Consider the following 27804-nt stretch of genomic DNA (forward strand, 5'->3'; position numbering starts at 1 on the left):
AACCTTATTAATTAAGATATCGTCTATAGATTTAACCTGCCTATACGCTACGCGCTATATTTACGTAAACCTATTATATGTTTTCTTAATAGCAACCAGATAATAATTTAGGATGCTTATAATCTAACGGTTACTACTAGCGACTCCTAGGGTACTTCTTATACCATTGGCCCGCAGACCTTTTAGGGCGGCTTATTTAATAGTTATAATATAGTTTTTAGATAGGATTGGCTCGCGGAAGCAGATCTATTAATTAGCTTCTATTCTAGATAGTTTATCTAGGGTACTTTAGACCCTAAACGCCTCTAGATAGTTACCCTTAACGCTCTCCTAGTAGACATTAAGGCTGGCAAAACAGTCTATTCACTATAGCTAGAAAACTCCTTCTCTATGCCGGTTGTAAATATAATAGAGGACCTATTATTACTGGCAGCGAGTACCTATATAGACCCTCCGGATATAGAGATACCGGTTATAAATATAGTAGAGGACCTGCCGTTACTGGCAGCGAGTACCCGTAGAGACCCTCCGGTGCTGGCACAGATTACCTATACGTAAGGGGGAGGTAATTAAAACCCTAAAACTATTAAGTATACTATAGTAGAGCTGTATGCACTCTCTATATAAGTATACCTACGAAACGCATATCGGCCGCACCCTTCTCTTTACTGGCTCCCGGAAGCACACTACTATATAATAGTCGCTTCGACCTCCGTAGCCCCTAGCCTACTAGATATATATAAGGAGGAAATTAATGTTTTCTCTAATAAGCTAGTAAGCATACTACCGTAGAACTCTAAATACGACTATATGATTAATTTAAAAAAAGGCAAGACGCTACCGTAAATGCCCCTCTATAACCTCTTATAAAAAGAGTTGTAGATCTTACGAGAGTACCTAGACAGTGCTTTTGAAAAGGGCTAGATTAGGCCCAGTAAGTCGCCTATTAGAGCGCCCATCCTCTTTATACTAAAAGTAGACGGTATAATGCGGCTATGCGTCGACTATAGACGCCTAAATAAGATTACGATTAAAAATTGGTACCCCCTACTACTAGTCGGCGAGCTCTTTAATAGGCTTAGCTATATAAAGATATTTATAAAGCTAGATCTTTATAATATGTACTATAGGATTTATATTAAAAAGGGAGACGAATAGAAGACTGTATTTAAGACACGCTACGGTCACTTTAAGTACCTAGTAATGCCCTTTAGTCTTACTAACGCCCCTGTAACTTTCTAGAGCTATATTTATAAAGCTCTAGGAACCCTAGTAGATACTATCTACGTAGTTTACCTAGATAATATTCTTATCTACTTAAATGATAAGGATAAGTACGTTAAGTATGTTAAGTAGGTACTGCGATAGCTCCGTGCTTAGGGCCTATATGCTAAACTATTAAAATGCATCTTTTATACTAAGAACATTAAGTTCCTAGGCTTTATTATTACCCCTAGGGGTATTGTAATAGACCCTAACCGCGTAAAAGCTATTAAGGAATGGCCTAAGCCTAAGTCCTATAGAGATATCTAGGTCTTCTTTAGCTTTGCTAACTTCTATAGGCAATTTATCTAAAACTACTCAGATACCGCATACCCCCTATACATATATCTTACATAGGTATATTGCAACCCAACGTTAGATAGGGAGAAGAAGAAGAAGCGTAAGTTAAAAGGGCCTACTAAATAGTATTAACCCTGGTCCTGGCCTAATAACGCGTAGTAGGCGTTTCGCAAGCTACGCGCTATATTTATATAGGCTCCTCTACTTCGCCACTTTAACCCTAATTTACCCCTAATAGTAATTACTAACGCTTTTAACTATACCTATAGCGGTATACTTCTACAGCCTTTAGGGTAGGGAGATTAACTCCACTAGTACTTAATTGCTTATTATAGTTAGAAGCTTACTAGCCTAGAAGTACGGTATAATATATATAACAAAGAACTACTCGCTATAGTGCAATATTTTAAGACGTAGCGCTATTACCTTAAATACGCCGCGTATGTAACGCGCGTGCTCTGCAATTATAATAATCTTAGGTACTTTATAACCACTAAGAGCTTATCTGCTCGCCAGGCCTAGTATACCAAAAAACTGGCTAAGTTTAATGTTAAGATTAAATATAAGCTAGGTAAGATAAATTCTGCTAATATACTATCCTAGCGCCCGGATTATGCTAAAGGCTTTAAAGATAGCAGTAAGAGGATAATCCTTAATGCTATGCTACCTATATTATAGTAAAAGTTACGGGTTATAGGCCTTGTAGGCGGCCCTAGTACTACTATACTAAACCAGTAAGTAGCATACGTGTAGTATATAAGCAACCCTTGCAAACTTAGCGCCGGCGGACTAGAGTATCCTACTATTTTCTTTAAGACTACCTTAACCGGCCTAATAGCGCTTAACCCTAGGGAAGACCCCTTAGCCTAGGCTATAGTCCCCTATAATAACCTAGTAAGTTACCTACGTATTATACGTTACTTCGCTAGCACCAACTTTACGTAAAGTCTCGTGCCACGGCAAGAGGTAGTAGTAGCTGCCTTAACTAAAACGGCGTTTATGAAATACCCCCCTAAGTCACTAGTTAATTTTATTTATAGAATATAAAAAAGGGACGCCTTTACACGCTCTATATATAATTAGTTAACCTAGAAACGAGTTCCCGCCGGTAATAAGAACTATACCCTTAATAATTAAGGACTCCTAAGGCAAAACAATAAGGTCTAGGTGCCAAATTATATACTACTATAACAGGAGATCCTTAAGCGAAATCATAACGATCCTATAGGCGGCTACTATGGTTTTAACTGTACCTTTAAGGTAATCGCGCAGAAGTACGCTTAGAACGGCCTTACCTAGGACCTCCGTAAATACCTAGATAATTATAATACCTACCAACACTCTAAATCGCGCCACTATAAAACCTATGGTAAGCTGCAGCCTCTCTAGGCCCCCACCTAAGCCTAGCGGCATTATTTACTTAACTTTATTACGGATCTTCTAGAGTCTAAGACTCCTAATAGCGTAGAGTATAACTCCGTTCTTATCCTTATAAACCGTTTTACGAAGCTAGTACGCTACTATCCAGTATATAAGATAATTGATGCTATACAACTCGCAGAACTCTTATTTAGAGTCTTTATATAAATAGGGCCCTTAAATAATATCATCTCTAATAGGGGTAGTATATTTATAAGCGAGTACTAGAGCACTATATACTACTATCTCCGCATTTAACGTAAACTTAGCACTATATTCCACCTACAGATAGATAGTTAGACGGAGCGTTAGAACTAGGAGCTTAAGGTATACCTACGTATATTTACGAACTAGGAACAGTCTAATTAGGCCTCCCTACTTAAAGAAGCAGCCTTTACCTATAACTCTAAGGTCTATACTATAATAAAGCGTTCCCCTATTAAGCTTGCCTATAGCTAGCTACTAAACGTCCTAGACGGAGTCCCGGACAGCGCCTAAGACGCCTAATAAGGTAGGGAGGGGTCTAAGTTAACAAATGTCCAACTCGTAGAGACGCATCTATAACGCCTACGCCTTATATATAAGGCAGTGGCGGCGTCAATAATGCACGCCCAAAAGCTTTAGGTAAAATACTACAATCGTCACCATCTGGCCAAGTATTTCGCCGTCGGTAAACGAGTCCTGCTCTCCTCTAAGAACATCTGCATAAAACACCCTTATAAAAAGCTTGACCATAAGTTTATAGGACCATTTCAGATCCTAGAGCGCGTAGGGCAGCAAGTATATAAGCTAGAGCTCCTACCTACTATAGCACGGCTCCACCTAGTCTTCTATATCTCCCTACTAGAGCCTTATAGGTCACGCCCTAGGTTTTAACCCCTAGCAGTAGAAGAGCTTAAGAAAGGCAGCTGGGAAGTAAAAGCAATCGTCGCCTACTAGGATCGTGCTAAACAACTATAGTACCTCATTAAATGGCTAGGATAGCCAAATAAGTACAATAAATAGAAATACGAGACAGAACTTAAGAATTATTAACAACTACTAGATAAGTACCATAAGTGGGATACCCTAGCCTTACAGCCGAAGCGCAGGCGAAAAGTAAGCGCCGCTATTAAAATATAACCTGCATTAAAGCGGAGCAGAGGACGTCCTAAGGGATCAAAGAACAAGCAATAATTGCTATAAGAACTGCAGCCTTAATTTAGAAAGCACCCTTCCTAAACCTAATCCGTTACTCTATGCTAGCTAAGCAGATTATTTATATATTAGAGAATAGGCCCGTTTATAACCAGGGTCCATTTAACTAGGGTCTATAACCTACTAGTGACCCGCTAGTAGTAACCTATACTAACAACTTACACTATTCCATATATATGCTACGCAGACAATATATAAGGCTAAAAATATAGGTTAGCGGCGGGTTTAACGGGTATATAGCCTTACCGTCCTAATCTGGCTGTATATAAATAACCTATAACCTACCCACAAAGTATATACGGCGCTACGCCGGTATAGCGTAAGGCCAAAGTAGGGTTAGCGGCGGATTTAATAGGCATATAGCCTTACCGTTTATAAATCTGGCTATATACAAATAACCTACAACCAACCTACAAGGTACTAGCGACCTACCTATATAAGCAAGCTTTTGGAATATTTCTGGTCTACCAAATTTAGGTAATAGTATTAAGCTCTACTAGCTCTACCTATCAAATGGACTAATTAGGATTTTCTATACCGGGCATACAAAATTACTATTAGCTCGGTTAAATGCGGGGAGTCTTAGTAAGGCAAATCTAACTAATTAGACAACTTTAACCGCCGGTCAAAGTTCCTTAACATCTTCGCGCCGCGCACGTGTACTACCCATCTCTCTATACGCAAAATTAAAACGCTCTTTCCCCTCCAAATTTTTTCCTTACTAAGGTTTTTTATGGGGTTTTATTAAGGCTTAAGTATATAAAGGATTGGGGACAACCCTTTTTAAAGGGGGGGGCATTGTTAGGTAAAACCTAAGTAGATAGTTATATAGCCGTAAGGTATAGGCGACCCTGGGGCAACCTAGGGGTAACTCACCCGTAAGGCACGTACTCTACACGTGCCTAGGGAAAACCCTTCCTATCTCGCACACAGACTCCTCCTTTTTCCCTTAAGGATTCGTCTCTGTCTATACAATATACCCATTATTCTATTATTGGACTCCCTATCCACATCCTCACCTCACATTCTTATTATTTAAAAGAGGGGTTAGTCTATATTACGTTAGTAAGTTTATTTTTATAATAACTGTCTTCTTATTTAGAGTATACTAAAGCAAATATTTGTTTATCCTATAATGTTCGCTTTATCTCTAATACTAAATATATATAACCTATTACTCTTAATAGTTATCTAGTTCCCTAATTAATTTATCTTAGAGTTTTATATTTAATCTATTGCTACTTAGCTTAATAATAAACTATTTATTACTTTAGCAGAATTATATTATTCTTATAACGCTAAATAAGAGGCGGCCGATGCTTAGCAACGGGCCCTTAAGTCTTATCTTACTACGTCCGCTTAGTTAATCCGTCTTAAAAAGGGTTATAAGAAGATCTGTTTTAAAAAGTAGAAACTTATAAAATAAGGTTTATAGGAACTTAATAATAATAAAACGGATTCTCTATTAGCTAAGGAGGAAATAGATCTAAGTAGTTTAGCAACTACTCTTCTTAGGTCCCCCTTAGGTAACTTATTTTTTAGTAATTCTTCTTTATTAATACTACTAGACCTAATCTCTTTTAATACTTCTATACCGTTCTTATAGCATTCTTTAGATTTTCTAGTAGTTCCTAAGTAGTCTTATTATAGCCTATTCACTTAACCTTATACTATATTTTATTATTAATATCCTTATAACTAACAATCTTTAAAACTTATTATTTATCTTCTTCTTACCCTCTATATATGTCTACTTTATAAACTAGTGGCTTAATATTCCTATATACTAGCTCTAGCATTACAATATACTATATAGGGTAGATCTTTATTTTAGCTAATAGGTTTAACTTAAATATAACTAGTAAAATTCTTTATATAATTTTAAAAGTGTTACGGACGCTTTAAGTACAATATTACGACTACTTGGAGAAGAGTTAGAAGAAGCTAGTTAGTTAATTTAGGCACGGTCTAAAATAGAGCCGGTAGAACTATATAACAAGGAATAGTAACTAAGGTTACATAACGTAATCTATATAATCTGCGGGATCTATATAATCCGTAACAGAGTAAACAGAGTATACGTATATTACGTATAAGAAGGATTTTATAGGAGTACGGTTGTGTATTTAAGGACCCTTAATCCCTACCTAGATAGTTCCTTCCTTATAGTAATTCTTAGAATATAATTAAAGTTAATCTATTAGGCAACCTCTCCACTAGTTATTATTACATTGTTAACTTTAACTTGCATTACCTACACACCTAGCCTATTAACGAGCCTATTGTAGTTCTTGCTATAAGGTTCCGTTACACAATTACTACCTAGTTACGGTATTAAGTATAGAAAGTTAAACAATATGCCACTAAAAGCAGCCATTATAACACTATTAACGGCGGCAACTACTTTAAGATTAGGTAATAATACTAGTATGGCAGACACTAACTTATAGCAACTAGTAACGGTCGGACAACTATAAGAGATAGTCGACTAGCTAATAGAAAATAATGTAACGTTAAAAAATAGGATTAATAGGATAGGAGCAGCAAAGATCAAGCTACTATCAATTAAAAGGTATTTAGGAGAAAGGTTAAAACTTAAAGGATTTCTTACGCAAATACACTTTAAGGTATTACAAGAAGGGGTAAAGCTGCTAATACCTATAGATCGGGTAGCGTATATAGGACTATTCCTAATAGGAAGAGCACTTAAGTAGTTTAAGCCTTACCTTACGGAGATATAGGTAAATGGAATAACGACCACTAACCAAAATATGCGATTCATGTTCTTAAGCTAGAAAGGGTTTGCGAAACGACTTATATAAATGTTTAGAGACCTAAAATTAATAACTACCGCGGAAAGGAAACTCTAAAACATTATATAACGAACCTTAGTAATTAAATATATAATATAGTTCTAAACGTTAGTACTATAAGTAGAGTGGAATAATAGGGCGCTTATAGTACAGTATAAATAAGGACTTAAGGCTAAAGTCTAGGACGTAATTATCCTAATAGAAGATGCGGATACCCTAAGGGAACTAATAGACTAAGCAATTAAGATTAATAATTAGATCTACTAAAGGGAATAGACTAAAAAGGGTTAGGATAGAGTTCTATAGTTATATAAGGCGTAGAGCACGCAATGACTAAAGCTAAGTTAGAAACTATAGTATAGCGCAGAGCTAATAGACCTAAGTAGTACTAAAGAAGCCTATAAAGGATAGAGTAAGAAACCGTAGAAACCTAGAGGATAAGGATTAAGTAATTAACAGTCTAAGGAGCAGAGGCTAAACTAGGGATCTTAACAGCAGAAGACGTTTAGGCGGACTCTATAGCAAAAGAAATGGTTTAAAAAGGGAGCTTATATAAATTGCGGGAAACAGGGTTATTATATTAGAGACTATAAAAGTAGTTAGAGCCACTACGTAGTAAAAGGAACGAGACTAGTAGACAATATATACGTATAGAGGGATAATAATATACTGCGAGGAACAAAAGAGTATTTAATTAGAAGTTTTGCGTTTTATTATAATAACGCATACCAAATTTATAAAGACGCTAAGTATGGTGCAAGCTATTAGCTGTAAGAGCTATATCTAGCGGAATATAAAGAAACTAATAAACCAGTTCGTAGATCGGATATTAAGGACAATAAATTTAATAAAGGCGAAACATTTTATAACGATAAGGCAATAAGAGTAGCTTACTAGGAGCATATAGACCTCTAAAATATTATACTAGAGGTAAAGGATAATTCCACTACAGAATAGGGAACATTAGTAGGGATTAAGACCCCACTAGATATAATGTCTATCGCTTCGCAAGACGTAAGAGAAGTAGGATAGTAAATTACTTCGGCACTTAATAAAGGCAAAAGGCCAAAGGCTTAAGATTCTTAAGATAAGATAAGAGATAACTAAGATTCTTAAGACGAGATAAGGCAAGCTTAAAGACCTATAATAGATAATAACCGATAGAGCAGAGCAGTAGCTTAGTTTAAAGATATATAAATAAGCTTAGGATAGAGTTTCCTATAGGCACGAGATTCTTAAGACGAGATAAGTAAAATTTAAGACTCTTAAGATGAGATAAAAACACTAAAGCCTAGTTGGACTAAGGCAGGAGTAAGGCTTAAGTTAAAAGCAAGCTCAGAATTAAAAAATCTAAGGGATTAAGAATTTGGAGTATAAATAAAGACACCTATAGGTAAGAGGTAAAAGGCTTCTTTATAGATTAGAGAATCTATAGCATAAACAGTAACTAAACTAGGAGATAGATATATAGACCTAGAGGACTTACTAGGGGAATATAGTATTTAGCCTAAGGATTAAAAGGCTAATAACAAGGTTAAGAAGCAAGAAGACTTTAAGGATCTACTTATAAGACGCGAAAAAAAAGAAACTATAGAGGAATTTAGGGCAAAAATTACCTTATAGCAAGAACAGAAACTAGATAAAAGATCTAACATATTGGGACGTATAAGGAATTAAGCACTTATATAAAGAATCACTAATAGGCCAAGAGCGGGCACACTAAAAGCTAAGTAGCTTATTAAACTAAAACAGGAAGAGGATCTAGGGATCCTAACTAGGTTTAAGGAACAACACACTAAGGGCTGTTACGACGCAGTAATAAGAAAATACTTCCTTACGGACAAACCGTACACACTCTAGTAACTATACTAAAAGTAGTATAGGTAAAGGCACAACGATAAGTGGGAAGAATTCTATATATAGTTAGACGAAAAAGTTATCTAAGACCACCCAATTATGGAAAAGGCTATAAGTTATATTAAAGGAGCCTTAATTATAACATTAAAAGATCTAAAGGAGCGCTTAGAGGACTAGAGAAGTAAAAGGCGTATTTTAGTACCTGCGAATAAAGTCGCAACGCTTAAATTAATACGGTAAAGGTTTAAACTTAAGGATAAAGATAAGTTAAGAGTTAACCTAAGGCACTAAGTATATTATACGCTATTGTGGATCGTATATATGGATAATACGTATAATATATATAGGACACTAAAGGATAAGTATCGGAAATACCCTATAAGAATATATTAGTTAGTAGAAGAATAGAAATATAGAAACGCTAAGTATATATATAGCTAGTATCTAGTAGAAGTTTAAAAGTTAGGCGACTTAATACTTTAGCTAGGAAGATTCCTTATAAAAGAATGCCTAGATAGATAATAGTGGTGGGAATACCTAGAGAATACGTGTCTATAGTATATTAAAGATAAGAAGCGAACTAAGTATTAGCTAAAAGTAGACTAAGTATAAATAGGATTAAGTAGCTAATAGTTAGGAAAAGTAGAGGCCTATAGGACTAGAGGGAGCTAGTAATAGAGCCTTAGACCCTTAAAGGAATTTAAAGACAATACCTAAATTTATAAATTAATTGGTAAGATTAATAGTTTAAGGCACTAATAGATAGTGGAGCAATAAGGAACTATATCTTACTAGTAGCAGTTAAGAGAATAGGACTACCTTATAGACAGAAGGAATAACCTTACCTATTAGTTATAATTTTAGGAGATCCAATAACCTATAGAGGAGGGATTATTAACCTTAAAACAGGACCTATTTAGCTAACTATTAAAGGAAGATAAATTAAGATGTTTTTTAATATCCTACTATTAGGACGGGAGGAGGCAGTATTAAGAATGCCTTAGTTACAGGAATATAATCTAAAGATTAATTAGATTACAGGTTAGGTTAATATTAAAGATACTTAACACCGTAAGACATAATAATAAGCTAAGATGGTATAGTACTAAGTAGGAGCAACCTATAAAAAAATAGAGAAAGGACTAAGTTATGTACTAAAAAGATACTATAAGTATAGCAAGAAACTATGGTTACTAAAAAGTAAAAAGCTATTAGAGTATATAGCATAGGATTATAAAATAGAATTAAAACTAGGAATAAGTCTAAGGTTCTTTCCAATCTATAAGCTTACTAAAGAGGAAGGTAGAGCATTAAAAGAGTTTATCTAGGAAAACTTACGAAAAGAATACATCAGACTATTATAATCATTAGTAGGTTATCTAGTACTATTTATACAAAAAAAAATAGTAAACTAAGGCTGTATATTAACTATAGATAGTTAAACAGCATTACTAGGAAAGATAGGTATCCTTTACCATTAATTAGCGAAATCTAAGACAGGATAGGTAATGTGTAAATCTTTACGAANATAGATCTAAAATAGGCGTACTATTAGATTAGGATTAAGGAAGGCAATAAATAGAAGGCAGCCTTTAGGTTAAAGGAAGGACTATATAAGCTATTAGTTATATAATTTAGGCTTATAAACGCACTAGTAACGTTCTAAAAACGTATTAACAATATATTAAGGGAACACTTAGATAAATTTGTTATAGTATACCTTAACGATATTATTATTTACTTAATAACTAAGAGAGAACACGGGGAATATATTAAATAGGTCTTAAAGAGACTATAAGAAGAATAGATGCTAGTAGTAATTAAAAAATGCAAGTTCTTTACTAGAAAGATTAATTTTATAGGATTTATTATTAAACTAGGCCAACTTAGCATAGATCTAAAAAAGATTAAGGCTATAGTAAATTAGTAAAAACTAAAAAAACGTTACGTAGTTAAGATTATTCCTAGGATTTTGCAATTACTATAGAAGGTTTATAGCGCAATAGTTAAAGGATATTAAGCCATTTACGCGGTTAATAAGGAAAGAAGAACTATGGGTATAAAGTAAGGAACAGCGGGAACTCTTTAAAAAAGTTAAAGAGTTATTTACCTAGGAGCCAGTTCTTAAGATCTATTAACTAGGACTAAAGACGGTTATAGAAATAGATATATTAGACTATATACTAGGGGTATACTTTATATAAAGGTATTAAAATAGATGGCACCTAGTGGCATACTATAGTCGGATAATAATACTACTAGAGTTAAACTATAACATCTATAATAAGGAGTTATTAGGTATAGTTATAGNANTAAAGNAATANANAGNATTNTTATAANNNANANANNAACTATTTATAGTTAANANNNANTATAAGAACNTAANAGNATTCCTAATAATAAAGGAACTTAACTAAAGATAGGTTAGATAGGCAGAGATACTTATAGAATACTATTTTAAAATTTAGTACACTAAGGGTACAAACAATATATAAGTAGATGCTTTAAGTTAGAAAGCTAAACTATAAAACAATAAGAAGCTATTAGGGGCTTTACTATAAAAAGATATAGACGGATTAATTAGGTATAATTATCTAAAAATTATAGCAACTTAAGAAGAACTAGAAAGAATTTATAAGTTACTAGAAAGCTTTTAGGCATAAAGAATTCTAGAGGTATAACTAGAAGATTTACAAATGGATATATATAAGAATTAGGAAGTAATGTATATCCTAAAAAGTATAGCAGAGTAATTTATAAAAGATTTCTATAAGGGAATAATTTAAGGATATAATAGGGCCACGGGCTTAGTGTTAAAACTCTAAGAGGAGTATATTATTAATGGAATCTAAGGACTAGCGCAAAAAGTTATAAAGGAATATCTAGATTGCTAAAGAAATAAACTAATAAGGCATAAGCTATATAGAGGGCTATAACCTATTAAAATACTAGAGAGGCTATAGGAGGTTATATTATAGGACTTTATTATTAAGTTACTAAAGTTAAAAGATCCTATTACCGGACAAGATTATAATATAATCTTAGTAATAGTAGACAAGCTTATAAAGTAGGGATACTTTATAGCCTATACAGAAGAAATATTAGTAAAAAATGTCGCTAAAGTCTATATTAAAGAAGTGTTTATAAGATATAGAGTACTAAGCAAGATTATATTAAATAAAGATTTAAGATTCATAATAGTATTCTAAGAGGTATTCTTAGCGGAATAAGGAGTTAGAGTAGCAACTTCTACTATATATTATCTACAGACAGACAGCTAAATAAAAAGATTAAATTAGATACTAGAATAGTATCTAAAATACTATATTAATTACGCATAGAATAATTAGGTATTATTATTACTAGTTATACAGTTTATATATAATATAACACCTTAAAAAAAATTAGGCATATTACTATTTAAGGTAAATTACGGATATAAACTAAGAATATTATTATTACTATATTAAGTAAAGAAGATAAGTAGTACAGTTAAATAAAGAATAGAGATATTAATAAATCTTTATAAGAACCTTATAGAAATAGTAAAGGTAGTATAGTAAAGAATAAAAAAGTACTATAATGCTAAGAGATCTAAGGGACTAGATCTTAAGGAGGGAAATAAAGTATAGCTACTATATAAAAATTTTAAGAGTTAATAACTAAGTAAGAAGTTAGACTATATTAGACTAGGACTTTTTAAGATTAAGTAAAAGATTTTACTGGTTACGTTTAAGTTAAACCTACTAGCTAAAATAAAGATCTACCCTATATAGTATATCGCAATACTAAAGCCGGCATATAAGAATATTAAGCTACTAATCTATAAAGCAGATATATATAGAGGATAGGAAAAAGATAAATAGTAAGTTTTAAAGATTATTAGTTATAAGGATATTAACAACAAAATATAGTATAAAGTTAAGTAGATAGGCTATACTAAGACTACCTAGGAACTACTAAAAAATCTAAAGAACGCTATAGAAAAGGTATAAGAGTATTAAAAGAGATTAGGTTAGGCAGCATTAATAAAAAAGGATTATAAAAAAATAAGTCACCTAAGGGGGACCTAAGAAGAGCAGTTACTAAGCTACTTAGATCTATTTCCTTTTTGGTTAAAAGAAAATCCATTCTTTTATTATTAAGTTTCTATAGACTTTATTTTATAAGTTTCCACTCCTTAAAATAAACCTTTTTACGCACCTTTTTAAGACGGATTAGCTGAGCGGACGCCGCTAGATAAGACTTAAGGGCCCGTTACTAAGCATCGGTAGCCTCCTATTTAGCGTCCTAAAAATAGCGTAATTCCGCTAAAGTAATAGATAGTTTATTATTTAGCCGCGTAGTAGTAGATTAAATATAAAACCTTAAGATAAATTAACTAGGGAACTAGACAACTATTAAGAGTAATAAGTTACGTATATTTAGTATTAGAGATAGAGCAAACATTATAGGATAAATAAATATTGCTTTGGTATACTTTAAGTAAGAGGACGGTTATTACAAAGATAGGTTTGCTAACATAATATAAACTAAACCCTTTTTTAAATAACGAGAACACGGAAATAGTATAATCTCACTAAGAGACAATATTATAGCAATAGTGCGAATATAACAAGCAGTTAAGGAAAAAGAAATTACTTTAGGTATAATAAGTAATAATATTAACTAAATTAATTAGACGGATATTATACCTCTAATAAATAACTTAGAGATATTTAGGATCTTTAAAGATAAAGATAAAAAGGAGGGAAATAGTATTATAAACGCTTTAAGTATAATATTATAACTACTTAGAGAAGAGTTAAAAGAAGCTAGTTAGTTAATTTAGGCACGGTCTAGAATAAAGCCGGTAGAACTATATAATAAGAAATAGTAACTAAGGTTATATAATATAATCTATATAATCTACAGGATCTATATAATCCGTAATAGAGTAGATAAAGTATATATATATTACGTATAAGAAGGATTTTATAGGAGTATGGTTATATATTTAAGGACCCTTAATCCCTACCTAGATAGTTCCTTTCTTATAGTAATTCTTAGAATATAATTAGAGTTAATCTATTAGGTAACCACTCTACCAGTTATTATTACGTTATTAACTTTAACTTACATTACCTATACACCTAGCCTATTAATAAGCCCATTATAGTTCTTACTATAAGGTTCCGTTATATAAAGGTCCTAGTTTAACATAGTCTANCTTCTTACTTAGTTATTAACTTTTAAAATTTTTGTATAGTAGCTACACTTTATCTCCCTCCTTAAGATTTAGTCCCTTAGATCTCTTAGTATTATAATACCTTTTTATTCTCTCTTATACTTTCTTTACTAATTCTATAAGGTCTATATAAAGATTTATTAATTTCTTTATTTTTTCTTTAGCTATACTAGTTATTTTCTTCACTTATTATAGTAATAACGATATTCTTAGCTTATATCTATAATTTGCCTTAAATAGTAATATACCTATTCCTTTTTATAGTGTTATATTATATATAAACTATATAACTAGTAATAATAATACCTAATTATTCTATGCGCAATTAATATAATATCTTAAATACTATTTTAGCGTCTAATTTAATCTTTCTATTTAACCGTCTGTTTATAGATAATATATAATAAAAGTTACTACTTAAACTCCTTACTCCGCTAAGAATACCTCCTAAAATACTATTATAAATCTTAGATCCCTATCTAATATAATCTTACTTAGTGCTCTATATCTTATAAACACTTCTTTAATATAGATTTTAATAACATCTTCCACTAAGATTTCTTCTATATATGCTATAAAGTAGCCCTATTTAGTTAACTTGTCCACTATTACTAANATNNNATTATANTCTTATCCNGTAATANAATCTCTTAACTTTANTAACTTAATAATAAAGTCCTATAATATAACCTCCTATAATCTCTCTAGTATTTTAATAGGTTATAGCCCTCCGTATAGCTTATACCTTATTAGTTTATTCCTTTAGCAATCTAGATACTCTTTTATTACTTTTTTTAATAATATTTTAGATTCCGTTAATAATATATTTCTTTTAAAGTCTTAACACTAAGCCTATTACTCCATTATGTCCTTAAGTTATTCCCTTATAAAAGTCTTCCACAAAATACTCTGCTATACTTTTTAAAATATACTTTACTTCTTAATTTTCATATATATCCATCTATAGATCTTCTAGCTATACTTTTAGAATTTTCTATACCTAAAAGCTTTCTAGTGTCTTATAGACTCTTTCTAATTCATTATCCTCTTAAGTTACTACTAGTTTAGGGTGGTTGTACCTAATCTATCTATCCTTATCTCTGCGTAGTATTACTCCCAATAGCTTCTTATCGTTTTATAGTTTAGCTTTTCTACTAAGTATATCTGCTCTTATATTTTCAGTTCCTTTAGTATACTAAATCTTAAAATAGTATTCTATAAGCATCTCTACCCATTTAACTTGTCTATAATTAAGTTCTTTTATTATTAGGAACCCTATTAGGTTCTTATAATACGCCTTAACTATAAATAGTTTCTCTACGCCTTATAAGAATACTCTTTATTCCTTAAGTACTATAACTATACCTAACAACTCCTTATTATAGACGTCGTAGTTTAACTCTAGTAGTGTTATCTTTCTACTATAATATAATACTAGATGCTATACGTCCTAGTTATAACGGCTTGTACAAATGCTTCTGAACCAAAGCTTGTAGAATGCTATCTTACAAAGATACTAAGCTAAGGGGTAGAGAAGGTCGAGGAAAGGACACGTCTATATACAGGCGCCAAGTCTCTAAGCGAGCCCCTAACTAGGGTCTGTAACAGTGCCGTAACATCACCCCCTCCTTTAAGAAAGCCTGCCCTTAGGCTTTGTATAAGCCCCTTATTAGAAAGGAAAGAGAAGAAAAAAAAAGAAATTTGGCATCTAGGCGCTTAATCGCGATGCCGGTTAACCTAGGACTTGCAGCAGTCCTGCAGCTCCTGCTACTGCGGGGGTATATCACTATACCTAGTTGACGTGGGGCAGGCAGCCGTCCTATAGCTCCTGTGAGGGGTATATTGCTATCCAGTTAACGTAGGGCAGGCAGCCGTCCTGCAGCTTCTGCTGCTGCGAGAGGTATATCGCTAGGAGCCCTCCGTTAGTCGTCGTTCCTCCTCTAAAACTCCGGTACCTCCTAGCTCTACTATCCCCCCTTTTATTATGGCGCGCCCCGAGCCATAAAAAAAGCCCCCCTAATCCCCCTCTTATAAAAGGGTAGGTGAAAAGGTTTTAATAAGGGTGGGAGGGTTAGGGAGTTATAGCTCGCATGCATATCGGCACGAGCTCTTGTCCGTTCGGTAGCAGTACGGTGCTAGCAACGGGGTCGTATTCTAAGGAGCAAAGCTCTCCTTATAACGTAGGACCCCAGGAAGCGAGACACCCCCCCAAGCGAGACACTCTTAGCCTAACTTATAACTTTAATAACTTTAGTAATATTATTCTTAAATAAAATATAAAATATATTTATATAAACTACTATATTAGTAAAATAATATTTGAGCTAAAAAATAAAAATAATATATATTTTTTACTGCAATAAAATTATTTTAAAAAGGCTATATATATTATACTATATTATAGTAATTTCTAAACTTAAGGTTACATATTAATATTTATACATATTAATTATATTTTTAATATATTATAATAGTTTGCTAATTACAAATATAATAATAACATCTATATAAAAAATTATTATTATATATATAAATATATTTTAGAAAAAATTATCAATATTGTTTTTATTATAATTATAGTTTAATTGTTTTTATATATAATTTTTTAAACATTTTTTATTTTTATAATATATATATTAAGTAAGATTAGTCAATAAAAGTACGGTTTACAAAAACTGCTAATTTTTAACATAATTAATATAATTTTTATTGTATTTTTTATAGATTAAATATTAAATAAAGTATTAAATTTATTTTTATACATAAATAGCATTATTTATATTTTTATAACGTTACTTATATATTGTTATAACATTATATAATCAAAATACTTAAAAATATTATATAAAATATTACTAAAATATATAAGTATTTCAAATATTTTATAAATATTATTATTGTTAGTTACATAGGGTGACTCACTAATAACGACTACTCGAGTAGGGTTACAGTGATGTTGGTTAATAAAGCTTATTAAATGGAATAAGAAAGGGCGAGGAACTTAAGGCTCCTCGCCACACTAGTGCCACGGCAACACGTAATGGCAACTTGCCATCATATAACGGCAGTTTGCCGTATGTGACGGCAACTTGCCTCATTCCCAACACTAGCAACTCTTCTTTTATAGTTGCTATCTATATACAAATACTGCTTAACTATTATAACAAATATAAATCCTCCTTACTTACTATTGCTATTGCAATATAAGTCTTGCTGTCTTAAAATTTGCCTCTTAGCATATAGCTCTCTTACTTAGAAGTTATAGGTAAGCATCTTATTCAGAAGGCCGCTAAGGCGCTAGTAGTAAGCGAGCTAATAGCGATTTTTTATCCTAGGGATGGAAAATCCTAATTAGCTAGTTAAAGTTAGGGTCTACAGAATCTGGCCAATTAAATAACTTTAATTAGCGGTTAAAGTTCCTGGATATCTTAAGACCTTATATAACTAAGAAATTTCTAGGGACTCCCTTTTAACCTAATCTTTAACTTATATATGTAGAGTATTTATATTAATAAATGTCTCTAGTACCTTGTTTAGGTTCGCCTTTATTATTATATCTACTAGGTTATCTTAGCCATTAATCTATTAAATCTTAAAGAGTTTTTAACACTTATAGGATTACTAAAGTACTATAATATTAATTATAAGGCGCTTTTCCTTTATAGTACTAAGCTTAACTAAACACTTATAGAGGGAATATAAGTCGGTGTATATAATTATAGGGATAACGAGAAGTTCGAGTTGATTTATAATTATCTTTAGGGTAGTTCCAATTACAATTGCTATATTAACTCCGCTAACTATTTTATATATCTCTAACGCTAAAACGCTTTAAGTAACGCGTTTACTCTTAGTTAAGCTTTAATAGATAAGATTACCGTAAATTATAAAGTTATTCTCTTTAGTAGATTTATTTATAATAATAATCTTATATTCTAGCTAGGAGCTAAAATCTTTATTATTTATAAACGATCTATTAATAAATACAAAGAGCTTAGCGGTGGGAAGATTAATAGGCACGTAGAGTAGTCCCCAATTAAGATAGTTTATTTACTAGGAAAGACGCTTATTTAGGGCAAGAACGTTATCCTTAGTTAGTTCTTAGTGTTAAGCGGTAACAGAGAGATTAAATAAAGCCTTAGGTTAATAGATAGAAGCGATATAAGCTCTATAAGCGCGTTACTCTATATATCCTTATTTTGGAGAATTAACGTTAATAACATTAATCTTTTTACCTTAACCCTTCTGGCATAAAGCAATGGAATCCTTATTTAGGGAGAGGACATATCCATTAAAGAGTAATAGTATTATCAAATTAAGCTTTTCCTTTAGCTTTGCCATGAGATTTACCTTTACTAGCTCATCCTCTTTAAGAGCTAAGAATTAGTTGTCTCCTAAAATAATTATATTATTAGTTTATATGCCGATAATTCTAAATAGAGTTCCTATAGTTATAATAAGGAAGTATAAATCAAATATAGAAGTAGTTATTAAAAGCTTCTCTTTATAGTGCTTGCTATAGGTAGCCTACTAGTAAGTTCCTACCTCTGTAATTTTATATAATGGCTTAAGTATAACCATAATTATATCTTTGGAGTATTAGTAGCGAATTTACTCTAGAAGGTATACTAATATTAAGCGCTAAAGGTATATCTCTAATTAGGTGTAGGCCTAAGTAATATCTTATAGATAGACTGCTATTTTATTCTTTATTAGGGAGGAAGCTAGTGTAATAATAACTCACTAACTGGCTTGTTAAATTATAGGAGATTATATAAGAATTACCTCCTTACTATCGTTATTATAGCCTTAGATAATAAGCCTTAATTTCTTAAATAGGGCGTTAGTAGCTTTGCCTTTAATCTCATTAACCATTCTTAACTTAAAGATACAAACTTTATTAAACTTAGTAGGGTTATACTTCTTAAACTTAAAGACTCCTCTTGCAATAAGACTATTAATCTCTTACTTATTAGATGCTTAAAAAGGAGCTCCTAAAGTTATAATGCAACCTTCCTTTTAGAGCTATTTTATAAGTTTAAAGTCAGCCTTCTCCTTAGCTGTTATAAAGGCCATTAATAGCTTAACTTTATTCTTAATAGCGGCAACAAATTACTCTTTAAAATTAATAAGATGTTGGTAATTTCATAATCCCTTTAGGCGACCTTTACCGCGTTATAGTTGCGGCGTATCTACTACAATTATATTAGGATTGTGGTCGCCTTCTAGAGCACATTAATTATGGCTCTCCTCTAAGGCATCTTCTATAGTATCCTGTAAAGGCTTAAAACTATTATCTTTATAATAAGGCTTAATAATAGTTAAACGGAATTAAGTAGGTCCGTAAGGCATTTAAATAGTATAAGTTTAACTATTAATTATAATAAGTTAATATAGGCCTAACTATTCTCCCTTTTTACGCTATACGCGTACCTCTAACTAAAGTGGCAGATTAAGTATAGTTAAGGTATTTAGGCTATTTTTTATTCCTAATACGTTATTAACCTAGCATATAGCGTAGAAACGTTATACCTCCTTTATTGCCTTGCGAATAGCCTCAGCTTATTACATAATAGAGGGAGATAGTAGAGAATTATTAGTTATTTAAGGGTAGGCGCTAAAGACTAGTAATATAGGTATAAGTCCATCCGGGCCAGCGGAATTATTAATAGCTTTAATAGCCATTTATAAGGTAAGTTCTTTACTAGCATCCTCTAGTTTTAAAAAGATAATCTTATATACACGGCGTAATAGTGTATAGTATTATTCTACTTTTTTAATACTATTATGTGCCTTAATAGGGACTTCCTTAACCTTAATTGCCATTGCCTTTATCTATTATCAGAACTTTATAGATAAGAAGTTCTTTTCTATATTATAGACGATTTAATTAGGGGGTCCTAGGTAGATATTAATCTAATATAATTATAGGGTATCCTATACATTTCTAGCTAATATATCCTTTAAGAAACGTGCGGCTTAGAAGGAGGTTAAGAAGTTAATAACTTAGAGTACTGGCTTGCCGCTAAGGTATATAACGTTAATAATAATACAGAAGTTAAAGTCGTAGTTATCTTTAAGGCTAAACTTAAATCGGCTAGGGGACTTCTAGTTTATTTAGTAGTAATAGCAGTACTTTATAAGATACTTAATCGCCTTAACCTTAACTTTATAGCCTGCTTGCTAAAGGACCCTAAGCAGTTAGTAAATAGATAGGTAGCTAAAGTAATAGTATAGTTAATGTAACTCTAACTTAGTTAAGTGGCTTTAAGCAATACTCTTTTTTAGTTAATAAAGGAGCAACTAGGGGTGACCCTACTTGCGTATAACGGGTACCTAATTATCTCCCTAAATAAGTATATTCTTAAGGTTATTAAGCTTAATGCCTAATTTATCTATATCTCTAATGTAAAATAGAAACGGGGTATTTATAGGAATAATGTAGAAAGTAATGCACCCTAAGGGGGTTTGGACCCTAATTATGCTAAAAGAGATTATAGTACCCTTGCTAAAACGAATCGTGTATTAGCCTGCCGTTAAATAGTTAATCTAAATAGAGCTATTAAGCTGCTAAAGGGCTTAAACTTAAGGTTCTCCTATTATAGATACTCCTGTGGCTCTAGTATCTAGTATAATACTATAAAAGATATTCGCCGAGTATCTATTATTAAAGGAGAATGTAAAACTCTCCTGTAGCTTATTAAAGATATCTAACTTTATAATAGAGTAGAGCGTAAATTGGTCATTAAGAATAGTGACGGTTTATATACTATCTACCTTACTATACTTAGTAAAGTATTAGTTAGGTAAGTACTCCTCAATTTCTATATCTATAAGGAGCTGTTCGGCCTCATTAACCTTACCCTTAAGATCTTTTACGCCTTTATATTAAACTAGGAAGCTTTAGAAGTAAGCCGCAGTAGCCTTATAATTTCTAATATTTCTTATACTCTAGCGAAACTTATTATATGCCTCCTTTTACTTATTAAGAGAATGCCTAGTTAACTAGCAATTCGGTTTCTTATAAATGTAGTACTTCTTTTAGTAATTACTTTAAAATAAACCTCTACGAGGACCTCTACCTTTGCCTTATAGTTGTTAATTATACCCTCTACTATATTACCTACCCCGGCCACTATATATTTAATTAGTTTAGTTATAATTATATTAGTCGGGCGGGTTAATTAAAGTAGGTTAGAGTTAGGTATTAAATTGCTGTACTTCTTAAGAGCATAGAGCGGTGCTAATAAAAGATCTTAATTAAGTATATACTCCTTTGTAAGTATTTACAAAATTAAAGAGAGTAAGGTTATATTCTTTAACACCTCGGCATACGCTAATAACTTAATTACGTAGGCTAAAGTCCTCTTAATATAATTTAGATAAACCACGCTAAATTATCTAAAGTTAATTAAAGAGCTTTTAAAGATAATTAAGCTAAGGGACACCTAGGTTTATAGCAATAATCCTTAAAAAGGTAGTCTCTTTCTATTCTAATATATACTGCTATTTATTCTCTTCTGTTTTAAAGTGGCATCTTAACTTATATATTATGCGGTTAAAATTATATCCTTTTCCTACCAAATAATTATAATAGAAGGTACTAGCTTAGCCCTTAAGCATAACAGAATAGGCGTTGTGGTATTAATTAGACTCTATTCCTACCTTTTAGCAACAGTTATAAAAGATACGTAGTTTCGAATTAAGAATATTATATAATTCCCCGCTAAACTTCTTCTCCTAATCTAAGTAGAGCTTTATAAGCTCTATAAGCAATTTTAAACTACCTCTAATTTAAGATTAAGATAGAGGAGATGGGAGTTATATTATAGGCTGTAGTAGGGATATAGGTCTAGTTAGTGGAGTCTAAAGGTTATTAAATCGCGAAGCAATAGGATCCTATACTTGCTCGTATTAAGAGGCAGTGGTTAAAGTTATAGGTTAAATTAGTGGATTCTAGGGAACTAAAGATAGAGGTAGAGGCGATAGATATAGAACGGAAGAACTTATACCTAGAGCAATGGAATTAAAACGCATCTCTTATAGTATATTACTTAGATTCTATTATAAGTTAAGCTTCCTTATAGTGTATTGTTAGTGCTTAATCTCTTATAGAGTCTATTTATGCTCTTTTTTTACGTTAATAACCTGCTCTTAAATGTTATCTCTAATAGTACCTCCGTCCTTAGGGATAAATACTCTATTCTCCCAAAGGAAGTTATGGAAGTCCTATATAATATCCTTATTTACAGGGGCCTATATTTCCTTTATCTATCTAACAAAGTCCTCCTTTATATATTCCTATAGCGCGGTATTATTATATTTACTATCCTTATAATATGCTATACAGTATAATAAAAATCCATTTAAGTCTTGTTTATTAGCGTTTGTAAGGTTAATTATGGCTTTATTCTATGTTTTTAGGTTAATATCTTCCTTATACTTCTTTAGGTAGGTTAACGCCATAGCAGGTATAGAATTGACGGAGTATCGTATATTAAAGGTAGGTAGGATTTTCGGTTTTGTAGGATCTCATAGGTTTGCTATTAAGAGGTAGACAATTCGAGATGTTGTTTAACGCGTTTTGGACGTCGTTTAACACGTTTTGGATGTTAACTTGGAACCATAGGTTTAGTAATACTTCTAACCTAAAGTACTTAACTAAATCTTCGTAAATGTGGTTATTCTGCGTAATAGACGCAACTTGGTATCTCCTAGTACTTAGTAATACTTCTATTACTAGTTTTCCGCAAGTCTAAGGTAGTATAGTATCGCCGGGATCTATTCCATATGAGCGCATATAGCACCCCTATACGAGACTATCTCTTCTATTCGAAAACCTAGCTGCTCTATAGTTAACTGTGTATTTAACTACTGATTAGTGTTAGTTATATAGGGTGACTCACTAATAACGACTACTTAAGTAGGGTTACAGTAATGTTGGTTAATAAAGCTTATTGAATGGAATAAGGAAGGGCGAGGAACTTAAGGCTCCTCGCTACGCTAGTGGCGCGGCGACACGTGATGGCAACTTGCCATCACGTGACGGCAACTTGCCTCATTCCCGACAATTATTTATATACCTATAATAGTAATATAATACTATTATTATTATCGTTATTTATTATCTGTATATATTGTTGTTATTTAAAAATACTATTTTATTAATATTTAATACTTATTATACTATTATACTATTTTATAATTACTTAGATTCTTTATAATTTATATTATATATATATATGTATTACACTATTATTATACCATTATTATAATTTTTTATAATTATACATATTATTGCGCTATCATTTTACAAAAAAAATATTATTAATAATTATAAGTATAAGTATAATATATAAGTATATTTTATAAATTTATATTTAATTAAATTTTTACTAAATTTTTATATTAATAATATTATTATATGTTAATTTTATATACAGAAATAATTTATTATATATGTTTAAATATATCAAAAATATGAAAAGCATAAAAATATAAACTTTTAAGTAGTAAATAGCTTATTTATTACTAATTTTAGTATAAACTTAGCACATTTATTAAATTTTAAATATATATATTATTTTATTATTTTATTTTATATATTTATTTCATATATATTAAATTATTTGTTAAGGCGGTGTTATTTAAAGATAAAGAGTGTCTCGCTTGGGGGGATGTCTTGCTTCCTGGGGTCCTACGTTATATAGTTGTTACTGCAAGCAGGGCAGTAGAAGTTGGTTATAGTGCTGCAGGCAGAGCAGCGATGGTCGAATCGGGATTAGCTACAGGCAGAGCAGTAGAAGTCGGTTAGCTGTAGGCAGGGCAGCAAGTGGTCGATTAGCTGCAGGCAGAGCAGCAAGGGTCGGTCGGCTGCTGATTAAGCAGCGAGGGTTAGTCAGCTGCAGGCAGAGCAGCAGGGGTCTATTGTAATAGCAGGCATATCGGCGCTATCATTGTCTAGTTCATGGTTCGTGATCGCAGGCGTATCGGCGCGATCGTTCGGTTGGTGGATCATAGGCATAACGGCACGATCGGTTGGTCGGTTTGCATTCGAAGCACGTTCGGGCCGCATTCGAATCGCAGGCGTATCGCAGGCGTATCGGCGCGACGGTAATCACGATCGTAGGCATATCAGCACGATCGTTGTCTCGTTCGGGGTAGCAGTACGGTGCAAGCGTCAGGTGGTAGATAGCAGGCGTATCGGCGCTATCGTTAGTCAATTGCATGCGAATCGCGTTCGGGTCGCATTCGAATCGCATTCGGGTCGCAGGCGTAACGGCACAATCATTATCCAGTTCGTCCAAATCGATTTCGTTATCAAAGCTTACACAGTTCAGTATTAACCTCGTTGTCGCAGTATACAAATGCCTAAGGTAAAGCTTGTATAACTCAGTATCAACCATGGTCGTTCCTTAGTATGCGTAGCTTAGTGTCAGTCAAAAAAGGATCACCGCGGGCGAAGAAGACGATCGAATCAATAAGGGAGGCAGTCGATCGTCGACGAACTCGTACGGTTATTGTCAGAAAGGTATCAAAAGAGGTATCGAGGAGGTACGTGTCGATATTTCGATTCTTGTCGACGACTGGCAAGACATGCTTTCGTAATAGTAGGCTGTCTCGTTCGTAGAAGGTCGTACAAATAGCTATTGAGAGAAAGCGCGTTGATAGTTCGTAAGAGGTTATATTAATAAACAGGCTCATCTACAGAGCTGTTGGAGAGTACTATGAATTGGAATAATTCTCCTAATTTGTTCTCCTAATTAAGAGTGCTATAAATCACTTAAATTCTCCCCCAGATTCCTAGTACCCTATACGTAGGACTGTGATGCTTATAGATGTATTTGGCCGTAAGATCAAGAGACTGTCTAGGTTAATAGTAAGGTTTAGGTTAATTAGGTACGGTAGTTATTAATGAGAACTTAACGTGTGTCTATAAGGCGTTTATAGACAAGTCGGAGAGTCGTGTCGCAGGTATATCGGCGCGAAAGGTTATCGGGTTTACTTTTGAATTACGTTCGGGTCGCATTCGAATCGCATTCGGATCGCAGGCGTATTAGCGCGATCGTTCGGTTAGTGGGACTGTAGGCGTATCAGCACAGTTGGTAATCGGGTTTAGGGGTTTAGAGTAGCAGTACGGTGCCAGCGTTAGGTCCTTCTCAATTGATTTCGTCTCTCCTTGTACAGCTCAGTATTAATTAGGGTGGTTATCGCAGCGTAGTAGCCAGAGGACAACGGGTAGGATTCGTTCTAGAGGACTCCGCGGACAATATATACCTACCGCCTAATGGCACGGCGCGGGTTATAAGTTAGCTCGTCTTAGCCGTTGGCCCGAACCTAATGCATACTAGAGGACTTTGTGGATAATATACACCTACCGCCTAATGGCACGGCGCGGGTTATAAGTTAGCTCGTCTTGGCCGTTACTGCGGGATTAGTGCTGGGCTTAGTAATAGGATCACTATGTCGTTCTCTATAGTACTAGGCTGAGTCTTAACCGGGGTCGTCTCTGCAGCTCGTACAACTCCGTATTAGTCGAAAAGGTTAGAGGGGTAAGATATTATTGCCTTCCTAGGCAGTTGTCTTTATCTATAGGAGACCTTCTAGCTGCTTAAATACCGGCTCCTAGTATCAATGATAGCGACTTGACGCGTCGACGACGCGTAGCTAGGGGTATTTGACGCGAGTCCTTGAGGACCTACGGAACGGGGGTGGGAGATTATCTAGGCCTTCCCAGGCGAGGTAAAGAGGGAGCTTTAAAACGAATGAAGTCCCCCCCAGGTGGGTGAGCTTAGTATAATGTGATGGCTTGTACAAATGCTTCTAAACCGAAGCTTGTAGAATGCTATCTTATAAAGATACTAAGCTAAGGAGCAGAGAAGGTTAAGGAAAGGACACGTCTATATATAGGCGCCAAGTCTCCAAGCGAGCCCCTGACTAGGGTCTGTAATGGTGCCGTAACACTAGTGCTTCTATAGTAAGTATGCTCCTAATATATAGTCTAATATATCTATCTTTACAACCGCGTCTAGTCCTAGTTAGTAGATTTTAAGGATTAGCTCCTAGGTAAATAACTCCTTAAGTTCCTTAAATAACTTCTTTTATTTATTTCCCTATACCTATAGTTCCTCTTTCTTTATAAGCCTAATAAATAGTTTAATATTCTTTAACTACTATACTATAAACCTCCTATAGTAGTTACAAACCCCTAAAAATAACCTTAACTATATTATATTCTCTAATTCTTACTAACTTACTATAGCTTCTATTTTCTTTAAGTCTATATTAATATAACCTAGTTTAATAATAAATCTAATAAAATCGGTCTTCTTTATAAAGAACTCGCATTTTTTAATTGCTACTAGCATCTGTTCTTCTTATAGTCTCTTTAAAACCTATTTAACGTGTTCCCTATATTCTTCCTTAGTTATTAAGTAGATAATAATATTATTAAGGTATGCTATAATAAACTTATTAAGGTGTTCTCCTAATACACTATTAATTTATTTCTAAAATATTGCTAGTGTATTTATTAATCCAAATTGTATAACTAATAGCTTATATAGTCCTTCTCTTAACCTAAAGGCTGCCTTCTATTTATTACCTTTCTTAATTTTAATCTAATAGTACGCCTATCTTAGATCTATCTTTATAAAGATTTATACATTACCTATCCAATCTTAGATTTCGCTAATTAAGGGTAAAAGGTACCTATCCTTTTAAGTAATGCTATTTAACTGCCTATAGTTAATATATAACCTAAGTTTCTTATTCTTCTTTAGTATAAACAGTACTAAATAACCTGCTAATAACTACGATGGTCTAATATATCCCTTTTATAAGTTTTCTTAGATAAACTCTTTAAGTGCTCTAGACTCTTCTTCGGTAAGCTTATAGGTTAGAAAAAACCTTAAACTTATTCCTAGTTCTAACTCTATTTTATAGTCCTATACTATATAATCTACCAGCTTTTCACTTTCTAGGCTCTATAGTTTTTTGCTATATTTATAGTATCTTTTTAGTATATAACTTAAGCTTCGCTTAGTCTCTTTATATATCGCTCTAATTTAGTACTATACTAACTTAGTTTACTATTGCATCTTATGGCGTTATATATCTTTAATATTAACCTAACCTATAATCTAATTAATCTTTAGGTTGTATTTCTATAACTAAGGTATACCTAATACTACCTTATCCCGTCCTAATAGTAGAATATTAAAAAACATCTTAATTTATCTTCCTTTAATGGTTATCTAAATAGGTCCTATTTTAAGATTAATAATCCCTCCTCTATAGGCTATTAGATCTCCTAAAATTATAATTAATAGGTAAGGTTACTTCTTCTATCTATAAGGTAATCCCATTCTCCTAACTACTACTAGTAAGATATAGTTTCGCGTTACTCCACTATCTATTAGCACTTTAAACTGCTAATCTTGCTAATTAACTTATAAATTTAGGTATTGTCCTTAAATTCCTTTAAGGGTCTAAAGCTCTACTACTAGCTCCCTTTAGTTTTATAGGCCTTTACTTTTTCTAACTATTAGCTGCTTAATCCTTATATACTTAGCTTACTCTTTAGCTAATACCTAGTTCGCTTTTTATCCTCTATATACTATAAATATATATTCTTTAGGCATTCCCACTACTATTATCCGTCTAAGCATTCTTCTATAAAGAATCTTTTTAGTTAAAGTATTAAGTCTCCTAACTCTTAAACTTCTA

This window comes from Cenococcum geophilum, assembly GCF_001692895.1.
Source record: "Cenococcum geophilum 1.58 unplaced genomic scaffold K441scaffold_51, whole genome shotgun sequence".
NCBI lineage: Eukaryota > Fungi > Ascomycota > Dothideomycetes > Gloniales > Gloniaceae > Cenococcum > Cenococcum geophilum.